Source organism: Lissotriton helveticus, chromosome 11, assembly GCF_964261635.1.
Source record: "Lissotriton helveticus chromosome 11, aLisHel1.1, whole genome shotgun sequence".
In the NCBI taxonomy this organism is placed as follows: domain Eukaryota; kingdom Metazoa; phylum Chordata; class Amphibia; order Caudata; family Salamandridae; genus Lissotriton; species Lissotriton helveticus.
In genome coordinates this window covers 1,081,913,246-1,081,923,562 of record NC_136072.1, presented here as the reverse complement: position 1 = coordinate 1,081,923,562, position 10,317 = coordinate 1,081,913,246, and the positions used below count along the sequence as shown (strand labels likewise).

The 10,317-nt window shown below is 42.9% G+C and overlaps 5 non-coding genes across 5 annotated transcripts; all 5 read right to left on the bottom strand.

Moving 5' to 3' along the window:
* Window positions 1-831: 831 nt before the first annotated feature.
* On the bottom strand, window positions 832-971 carry LOC144793717 (U4 spliceosomal RNA). Its single transcript, XR_013603190.1, has one exon. It is a non-coding gene; the product is annotated as a U4 spliceosomal RNA (small nuclear RNA).
* Window positions 972-2,900: 1,929 nt separating this feature from the next.
* Window positions 2,901-3,040, bottom strand: LOC144793093 (U4 spliceosomal RNA). Its single transcript, XR_013602758.1, has one exon. It is a non-coding gene; the product is annotated as a U4 spliceosomal RNA (small nuclear RNA).
* Window positions 3,041-4,968: 1,928 nt separating this feature from the next.
* LOC144793039 (U4 spliceosomal RNA) lies at window positions 4,969-5,108 on the bottom strand. Its single transcript, XR_013602710.1, has one exon. It is a non-coding gene; the product is annotated as a U4 spliceosomal RNA (small nuclear RNA).
* A 1,929-nt stretch (window positions 5,109-7,037) lies between these two features.
* On the bottom strand, window positions 7,038-7,177 carry LOC144793715 (U4 spliceosomal RNA). The gene has a single exon (XR_013603188.1). It is a non-coding gene; the product is annotated as a U4 spliceosomal RNA (small nuclear RNA).
* A 1,923-nt stretch (window positions 7,178-9,100) lies between these two features.
* LOC144793826 (U4 spliceosomal RNA) lies at window positions 9,101-9,240 on the bottom strand. The gene has a single exon (XR_013603288.1). It is a non-coding gene; the product is annotated as a U4 spliceosomal RNA (small nuclear RNA).
* Window positions 9,241-10,317: the final 1,077 nt, after the last annotated feature.

The following is a 10,317-nucleotide window of genomic DNA, read 5'->3' as shown; positions in this document are numbered from 1 at the left end:
CAAATGTGCCAGATCTGGTAGCCCAGTTGGGCTGATGCAGCCACACAAGAGCTCTTTGCCTGACCTCATTGTCACCAATTCAAATCAGAGAGGATCCATGCAGTCTTTCAAGGCTCTCAGGTGAATAAATGGGCCCTAGAGCAAGGAAGAAAATAGGCCCCCTTGTTGAAGTTTGGAATATAAAATACCGCAATAATCAGGGTTCAGAGGGTCCCGCAGGTCTGTGGGCGCCAGTGCAACTGCACCTGCTGCACCAACAGAAGCTACGCCCCTGTCATAGAGCTGGGTAACATCAATTACTCAGTGCCACAAAGAGCATTAGAAATAAACTTTACATAATGTCAAACGGCAAAAACAAGAGCTTTGTCAGTTCTTGTTCTGTTTCAAACACTCCATACAATCTGTATGAATCCTCTCCACATTTTCCTACTGATAACAAATGCCTTCGCTCCCAGAAAAAACCTTTCTTGGCGGTTAGTGCACATTTGAATGGGAGATGAGACCTCGGAAGAGCCCAGCCCTGCGCCGGACTGCGAGTCACCTTAAGAGAGCAGAAACAAAGCCCGTCCTCTGCCCATCACTGACCCAAGCGAATCCGTGGAGCAAAGATGAGAACAAAGGGGAAGAAATAAAAGAATAACGAAAACTCATCAAGGAAAATAAATCCCTAAATTACTGCTGTATTTAAAAAGCTGAGAAAACAAAAGAGAACGTAAAGAGTAAACTGAAGCCAAATAGAGTCACCGTTTTGTCCTTGTCACAGATCACAAACCTGCAAGTAAATTGCATTGCAAAATAAACTATCTTATTTTTTAATTACATATTCTCCAGTCTCCGAAGAGACTGTCAAAAATTGCCATTTCGACTATATTTCAAGTCTCCATGACGGGGTATTGGGTAAAGTTTTCAATAAGCAATAATCGCGCCTCGGTTAAACCTCATTGGCTACGATACTGCCACTACGCAAAGCTAAACAATTTAGTGTGAATTTCATGCACACTTGCCCTAGTACCTCATGTTACAAAGAACATGATTCCTTTTCAAAAGATGTTATCTGTTTATGCATAACTACTCCTCCACTGCTTCTGACAGGCAATGTAAGACATATAATGGTGTTGTTTTACTAATTTCTATCAGCTCTCTGCCTCAAACCGTCGATAGCCACACGCAGAGAATTATGGAAAATTGTATGCTAAATAGCTGTACAGGTAAGCAGCACCCTCCCAAGTTATGGATTTGATGCTCAGGCAGATATACCTTCACACAAAGATGAGATCTAGGCTGCTAACCATGGGTTATGGAAAATATAAGAAGCACAAATTCATAATAGCATCCTCATAGGTCCCACTGTCTTCAAATGTTTACTAGAGAAGGAACGGCAATCAATTTAAAGGAAAATAAATTATAGATACATTTTTCCATATTCCATAATGCACGTCTGCCATTTCATTGCACTACATAGTTGCATTTGCTGCATTTCATTTTTAGCTTTAGGAGGTACAATATACTGGTTTCCTGGTTTTCAAAACATTTTAGGGGAAGATTCACAAGGACCTGACGCAACTGCATGGATGCATAAGTGTCCTTGAGTCAGTGCTGAATGTCCTTGTGCCACGATGAATGTGCTGTATTTACAATACAGCGCTCCATGGCGCAAGGATTAACAGATGCGTCAGAAATTCTGACGCATCTGTTTGCACAAAAGTGACGCATTGCTGGAAATGCTCATGAAAGTGACGCAAAAAGCCCTGAGTCATAACTTATGAATGGTCTGTGTAGGCGTAGAGATTTTGACACAGTGAAGGCGTAGAGTAATGTAGTGAAATCTTGTAGATTTGAGTGCGTCAGTTCTAGAAGGCTTTTAGCGTGGGAACGCCCACCCTGCATACATTATACCTGACGCAGGTATAATGTGATGCGGGACTTTACAATGTGACACATCTCCCTAGATGCGTCACATTGTAAATGGGCCGCAACATTTACGCCGCAGCTGCGTCACAATACAGATTTTTATACTTGCCCTATATATGGCTGTGTGTACGTTGTGTGTCTCCGTCTGCATGCAGCATACAAATGTGCCAGATCTGGTAGCCCAGTTGGGCTGATGCAACCTCGCAAGAGCTCTTTGCCTGACCTCATTGTCACCGATTCAAATCAGGGAGGATCCATGCAGTCTATCAAGGCTCTCAGGTGAAAAAATGGGCCCTAGAGCAAGGAAGAAAATAGGCCCCCTTGTTGAAGTTTGGAATATACAATACCGCAATAATCAGGGTTCAGTGGGTCCCGCAGGTCTGCGGGCGCCAGTGCAACTGCACCTGCTGCACCAACAGAAGCTACGCCCCTGTCATAGAGCTGGGTAACATCAATTACTCAGTGCCACAAAGAGCATTAGAAATAAACTTTACATAATGTCAAACGACAAAAACAAGAGCTTTGTCAGTTCTTGTTCTGTTTCAAACACTCCATACAATCTGTATGAACCCTCTCCTCATTTTCATACTGATAACAAACGCCTTCGCTCCCAGAAAAAAACTTTCTGGGCGGTTAGTGCACATTTGAATGGGAGATGAGACCTCGGAAGAGCCCAGCCCTGCGCCGGACTGCGAGTCACCTCAGAGAGCAGAAACAAAGCCCGTCCTCTGCCCATCACTGACCCAAGCGAATCCGTGGAGCAAAGATGAGAACAAAGAGGAAGAAATAAAAGAATTACGAAAACTCATCAAGGAAAATAAATCCCTAAATTACTGCTGTATTTAAAAAGCTGAGAAAACAAAAGAGAACGTGAAGAGTAAACTGAAGCCAAATAGAGTCACCGTTTTGTCCTTGTCACAGATCACAAATCTGCAAGTAAATTACATTGCAAAATAAACTATCTTATTTTTTAATTACATATTCTCCAGTCTCCGAAGAGACTATCAAAAATTGCCATTTCGACTATATTTCAAGTCTCCATGACCAGGTATTGTGTAAAGTTTTCTATAAGCAATAATCGCACCTCGGTTAAACCTCATTGGCTACAATACTGCCACTGCGCAAAGCTAAACAATTTAGCGTGAATTTTATGCACACTTGCCCTAGTACCTCATGTTACAAAGAACATGATTCCTTTTCAAAAGATGTTATCTGTTTATGCATAACTACTCCTCCACTGCTTCTGACAGGCAATGTAAGACATATAATGGTGTTGTTTTACTAATTTCTATCAACTCTCTGCCCCAAACTGTCAATAGCCACACGCAGAGAATTATGGGAAATTGTATGCTAAATAGCTGTCCAGGTAAGCAGCACCCTCCCAAGTTATGGATTTGATGCTCAGACAGATATACCTTCACACAAAGATGAGATCTAGGCTGCTAACCATGGGTTGTGAAAAATATAAGAAGCACAAATTCATAATAGCATCCTCATAGGTCCCACTGTCTTCAAATGTTTACTAGAGAAGGAACGGCAATCAATTTAAAGGAAAATAAATTATAGATACATTTTTCCATATTCCATAATGCACGTCTGCCATTTCATGGCACTACATAGTTGCATTTGCTGCATTTCATTTTTAGCTTTAGGAGGTACAATATACTGGTTTCCTGGTTTTCAAAACATTTTAGGGGAAGATTCACAAGGACCTGACGCAACTGCATGGATGCATAAGTGTCCTTGAGTCAGTGCTGAATGTCCTTGTGCCACGATGAATGTGCTGTATTTACAATACAGCGCTCCATGGCGCAAGGATTAACAGATGCGTCAGAAATTCTGACGCATCTGTTGGCACAAAAGTGACGCATTGCTGGAAATGCTCATGAAAGTGACGCAAAAAGCCCTGAGTCATAACTTATGAATGGTCTGTGTAGGCGTAGGGATTTTGACACAGTGAAGGCGTAGAGTGATGTAGTGAAATCTTGTAGATTTGAGTGCGTCAGTTCTAGAAGGCTTTTAGTGTGGGAACGCCCACCCTGCATACATTATACCTGACGCAGGTATAATGTGATGCGGGACTTTACAATGTGACACATCTCCCTAGATGCGTCACATTGTAAATGGGCCGCAACATTTACGCCGCAGCTGCGTCACAATACAGATTTTTATACTTGCCCTATATATGGCTGTGTGTACGTTGTGTGTCTCCGTCTGCATGCAGCATACAAATGTGCCAGATCTGGTAGCCCAGTTGGGCTGATGCAGCCTCGCAAGAGCTCTTTGCCAGACCTCATTGTCACCGATTCAAATCAGGGAGGATCCATGCAGTCTTTCAAGGCTCTCAGGTGAAAAAATGGGCCCTAGAGCAAGTAAGAAAATCGGCCCCCTTGTTGAAGTTTGGAATATACAATACCGCAATAATCAGGGTTCAGTGGGTCCCGCAGGTCTGCGGGCGCCAGTGCAACTGCACCTGCTGCACCAACAGAAGCTACGCCCCTGTCATAGAGCTGGGTAACATCAATTACTCAGTGCCACAAAGAGCATTAGAAATAAACTTTACATAATGTCAAACGACAAAAACAAGAGCTTTGTCAGTTCTTGTTCTGTTTCAAACACTCCATACAATCTGTATGAACCCTCTCCACATTTTCATACTGATAACAAACGCCTTCCCTCCCAGAAAAAAACTTTCTGGGCGGTTAGTGCACATTTGAATGGGAGATGAGACCTCGGAAGAGCCCAGCCCTGCGCCGGACTGCGAGTCACCTAAGAGAGCAGAAACAAAGCCCGTCCTCTGCCCATCACTGACCCAAGCGAATCCGTGGAGCAAAGATGAGAACAAAGAGGAAAAAATAAAAGAATTACGAAAACTCATCAAGGAAAATAAATCCCTAAATTACTGCTGTATTTAAAAAGCTGAGAAAACAAAAGAGAACTGAAGAGTAAACTGAAGCCAAATAGAGTCACCGTTTTGTCCTTGTCACAGATCACAAATCTGCAAGTAAATTACATTGCAAAATAAACTATCTTATTTTTTAATTACATATTCTCCAGTCTCCGAAGAGACTGTCAAAAATTGCCATTTCGACTATATTTCAAGTCTCCATGACCGGGTATTGGGTAAAGTTTTCAATAAGCAATAATCGCACCTCAGTTAAACCTCATTGGCTACAATACTGCCACTGCGCAAAGCTAAACAATTTAGCGTGAATTTTATGCACACTTGCCCTAGTACCTCATGTTACAAAGAACATGATTCCTTTTCAAAAGATGTTATCTGTTTATGCATAACTACTCCTCCACTGCTTCTGACAGGCAATGTAAGACATATAATGGTGTTGTTTTACTAATTTCTATCAACTCTCTGCCCCAAACTGTCAATAGCCACACGCAGAGAATTATGGGAAATTGTATGCTAAAGAGCTGTCCAGGTAAGCAGCACCCTCCCAAGTTATGGATTTGATGCTCAGACAGATATACCTTCACACAAAGATGAGATCTAGGCTGCTAACCATGGGTTGTGGAAAATATAAGAAGCACAAATTCTTAATAGCATCCTCATAGGGCCCACTGTCTTCAAATGTTTACTAGAGGAGGAACGGCAATCAATTTAAAGGAAAATAAATTATAGATACATTTTTCCATATTCCATAATGCACGTCTGCCATTTCATAGCACTACATAGTTGCATTTGCTGCATTTCATTTTTAGCTTTAGGAGGTACAATATACTTGTTTCCTGGTTTTCAAAACATTTTAGGGGAAGATTCACAAGGACCTGACGCAACTGCATGGATGCATAAGTTTCCTTGAGTCAGTGCTGAATGTCCTTGTGCCATGATGAATGTGCTGTATTTACAATACAGCGCTCCATGGCGCAAGGATTAACAGATGCGTCAGAAATTCTGACGCATCTGTTGGCACAAAAGTGACGCATTGCTGGAAATGCTCATGAAAGTGACGCAAAAAGCCCTGAGTCATAACTTATGCCTGGTCTTTGCAGGTGTAGGGATTTTGACACAGTGAAGGCGTAGAGTGATGTAGTGAAATCTTGTAGATTTCAGTGCGTCAGTTCTAGAAAGCTTTTAGCGTGGGAACGCCCACCCTGCATACATTATACCTGACGCAGGTATAATGTGATGCGTGACTTTACAATGTGACACATCTCCCTAGATGCGTCACATTGTAAATGGGCCGCAACATTTACGCCTCAGCTGCGTCACAATACAGATTTTTAGTCTTGCCCTATATATGGCTGTGTGTACGTTGTGTGTCTCCAACTGCATGCAGCATACAAATGTGCCAGATCTGGTAGCCCAGTTGGGCTGATGCAGCCACGCAAGAGCTCTTTGCCTGACCTCATTGTCACCGATTCAAATCAGGGAGGATCCATGCAGTCTTTCAAGGCTCTCAGGTGAAAAAATGGGCCCTAGAGCAAGGAAGAAAATAGGCCCTCTTGTTGAAGTTTGGAATTTAAAATACCGCAAAAATCAGGGTTCAATGGGTCCCGCAGGTCTGTGGGCGCCAGTGCAACTGCACCTGCTGAACCAACAGAAGCTACGCCCCTGTCATAGAGCTTGGTAATATCGATTACTCAGTGCCACAAAGAGCATTAGAAATAAACTTTACACAATGTCAAACGACAAAAACAAGAGCTTTGTCAGTTCTTGTTCTGTTTCAAACACTCCATACAATCTGTATGAACCCTCTCCACATTTTCCTACTGATAACAAACGCCTTCGCTCCTAGAAAAAAACTTTCTGGGCGGTTAGTGCACATTTGAATGGGAGATGAGACCTCAAGAGAGCCCAGCCCTGCGCCGGACTGCGAGTCACCTCAGAGAGCAGAAACAAAGCCCGTCCTCTGCCCATCACTGACCCAAGCGAATCCGTGGAGCAAAGGTGAGAACAAAGAGGAAGAAATTCAAGAATTACGAAAACTCATCAAGGAAAATAAATCCCTAAATTACTGCTGCATTTAAAAAGCTGAGAAAACAAAACAGAACGTAAAGAGTAAACTGAAGCCAAATAGAGTCACCGTTTTGTCCTTGTCACAGATCACAAATCTGCAAGAAAATTGCATTGCAAAATAAACTATCTTATTTTTTAATCACATATTCTCCAGTCTCTGAAGAGAATGTCAAAAATTGCCATTTCAACTATATTTCAAGTATCCATGACGGGGTATTGGGTAAAGTTTTCAATAAGCAATAATCGTGCCTCGGTTAAACCTCATTGGCTACGATACTGCCACTGCGCAAAGCTAAACAATTTAGTGTGAATTTCATGCACACTTGCCCTAGTACCTCATGTTACAAAGAACATGATTCCTTTTCAAAAGATGTTATCTGTTTATGCATAACTACTCCTCCACTGCTTCTGACAGGCAATGTAAGACATATAATGGTGTTGTTTTACTAATTTCTATCAGCTCTCTGCCCCAAACCGTCGATAGCCACACGCAGAGAATTATTGAAAATTGTATGCTAAATAGCCGTCCAGGTAAGCAGCACCTTCCCAAGTTATGGATTTGATGCTCAGACAGATATACCTTCACACAAAGATGAGATCTAGGCTGCTAACCATGGGTTGTGGAAAATATATAAGAAGCACAAATTCATAATAGCATCCTCATAGGGCCCACTGTCTTCAAATGTTTACTAGAGAAGGAACGGCAATCAATTTAAAGGAAAATAAATGATAGATAAATTTTTCCATATTCCATAATGCACGTCTGCCATTTCATGGCACTACATAGTTGCATTGGCTGCATTTCATTTTTAGCTTTAGGAGGTACAATATACTGGTTTTCAAAACATTTTAGGGGAAGATTCACAAGGACCTGACGCAACTGCATGGATGCATAAGTTTCCTTGAGTCAGTGCTGAATGTCCTTGTGCCACGATGAATGTGCTGAATTTACAATATAGCGCTCCATGGCGCAAGGAATAACAGATGCGTCAGAAATTCTGATGCATCTGTTTGCACAAAAGTGACGCATTGCTGGAAATGCTCATGAAATTGACGCAAAAAGCCCGGGGACATAACTTATGCCTGGTCTGTTCTGGCATAGGGATTTTGGCACAGTGAAGGCGTAGAGTGATGTAGTGAAATCTTGTAGATTTCAGTGCGTCAGTTCTAGAAGGCTTTTAGCGTGGGAACGCCCACCCTGCATACATTATACCTGACGCAGGTATAATGTGATGCGGGACTTTACAATGTGACACATCTCCCTAGATGCGTCACATTGTAAATGGGCCGCAACATTTACGCCGCAGCTGCATCACAATACAGATTTTTATACTTGCCCTATATATGGTTGTGTGTACGTTGTGTGTCTCCGTCTGCATGCAGCATACAAATGTGCCAGATCTGGTAGCCCAGTTGGGCTGATGCAGCCACGCAAGAGCTCTTTGCCTGACCTCATTGTCACCGATTCAAATCAGGGAGGATCCATGCAGTCTTTCAAGGCTCTCAGGTGAAAAAATGGGCCCTAGAGCAAGGAATAAAATAGGCCCCCTTGTTGAAGTTTGGAATATAAAATACCACAATAATCAGGGTTCAGTGGGTCCCGCAGGTCTGTGGGCGCCAGTGCAACTGCACCTGCTGCACCAACAGAAGCTACGCCCCTGTGATAGAGCTAGGTAACATCAATTACTCAGTGCCACAAAGAGCATTAGAAATAAACTTTACATAATGTCAAACGACAAAAACAAGAGCTTTGTCAGTTCTTGTTCTGTTTCAAACACTCCATACAATCTGTATGAACCCTCTCCACATTTTCCTACTGATAACAAACGCCTTCGCTCCCAGAAAAAAACTTTCTGGGCGGTTAGTGCACATTTGAATGGGAGATGAGACCTCGGAAGAGCCCAGCCCTGCGCCGGACTGCGAGTCACCTCAGAGAGCAGAAACAAAGCCCGTCCTCTACCCATCACTGACCCAAGCGAATCCGTGGAGCAAAGGTGAGAACAAAGAGGAAGAAATTCAAGAATTACAAAAACTCATCAAGGAAAATAAATCCCTAAATTACTGCTGTATTTAAAAAGCTGAGAAAACAAAACAGAACGTAAAGAGTAAACTGAAGCCAAATAGAGTCACCGTTTTGTCCTTGTCACAGATCACAAATCTGCAAGAAAATTGCATTACAAAATAAACTATCTTATTTTTTAATTACATATTCTCCAGTCTCTGAAGAGACTGTCAAAAATTGCCATTTCAACTATATTTCAAGTATCCATGACAGGGTATTGGGTAAAGTTTTCAATAAGCAATAATCGTGCCTCGGTTAAACCTCATTGGCTACGATACTGCCACTGCGCAAAGCTAAACAATTTAGTCGGAATTTCATGCACACTTGCCCTAGTACCTCATGTTACAAAGAACATGATTCCTTTTCAAAAGATGTTATCTGTTTATGCATAACTACTCCTCCACTGCTTTTGACAGGCAATGTAAGACATATAATGGTGTTGTTTTACTAATTTCTATCAGCTCTCTGCCCCAAACCGTCGATAGCCACACGCAGAGAATTATGGGAAATTGTATGCTAAATAGCTGTCCAGATAAGCAGCACCCTCCCAAGTTATGGATTTGATGCTCAGACAGATATACCTTCACACAAAGATGAGATCTAGGCTGCTAACCATGGGTTGTGGAAAATATAAGAAGCACAAATTCATAATAGCATCCTCATAGGGCCCACTGTCTTCAAATGTTTACTAGAGAAGGAACGGCAATCAATTTAAAGGAAAATAATTTATAGATACATTTTCCATATTCCATTCCAAAACATTTTAGGGGAAGATTCACAAGGACCTGACGCAACTGCATGGATGCATAAGTTTCCTTGAGTCAGTGCTGAATGTCCTTGTGCCACGATGAATGTGCTGTATTTACAATACAGCGCTCCATGGCGCAAGGATTAACAGATGCGTCAGAAATTCTGACGCATCTGTTCGCACAAAAGTGACGCATTGCTGGAGTTGCTCGTGAAAGTGACTCAAAAAGCCCTGAGCCGGGGGGCGTGGCTAGCAGCCATGCATGGTGGCAGCATAGTCGAAAGGCTCCAGGTGTGAGGCGGCCTTCCCACTACAATCCGCATAGTTATCCCGTATCCTGAATCCTCGGATGGGAGGAACCTGGGTCTAGGACCGAGCGGCGTCCGACCAGAGAAATTTCGGTCCATCCTGTAAGCCGGGACACAGCATAAAGGGTTCCGACGTATGCGGGCCTAACTGCAGCGAGAAACACCGAGTGGTAATAATCCCGGAGGACGGGCGGAAGTGGAGGAGACGCGAGGGGGACACGCCGGAAGTCCAGGCCAGTTAAGTCCACTCGCACTACAACGGTGGAGGAGACGACCAGTAATCCCTACCCTCCCGTGTGGCCCCATCGGCCTGCGG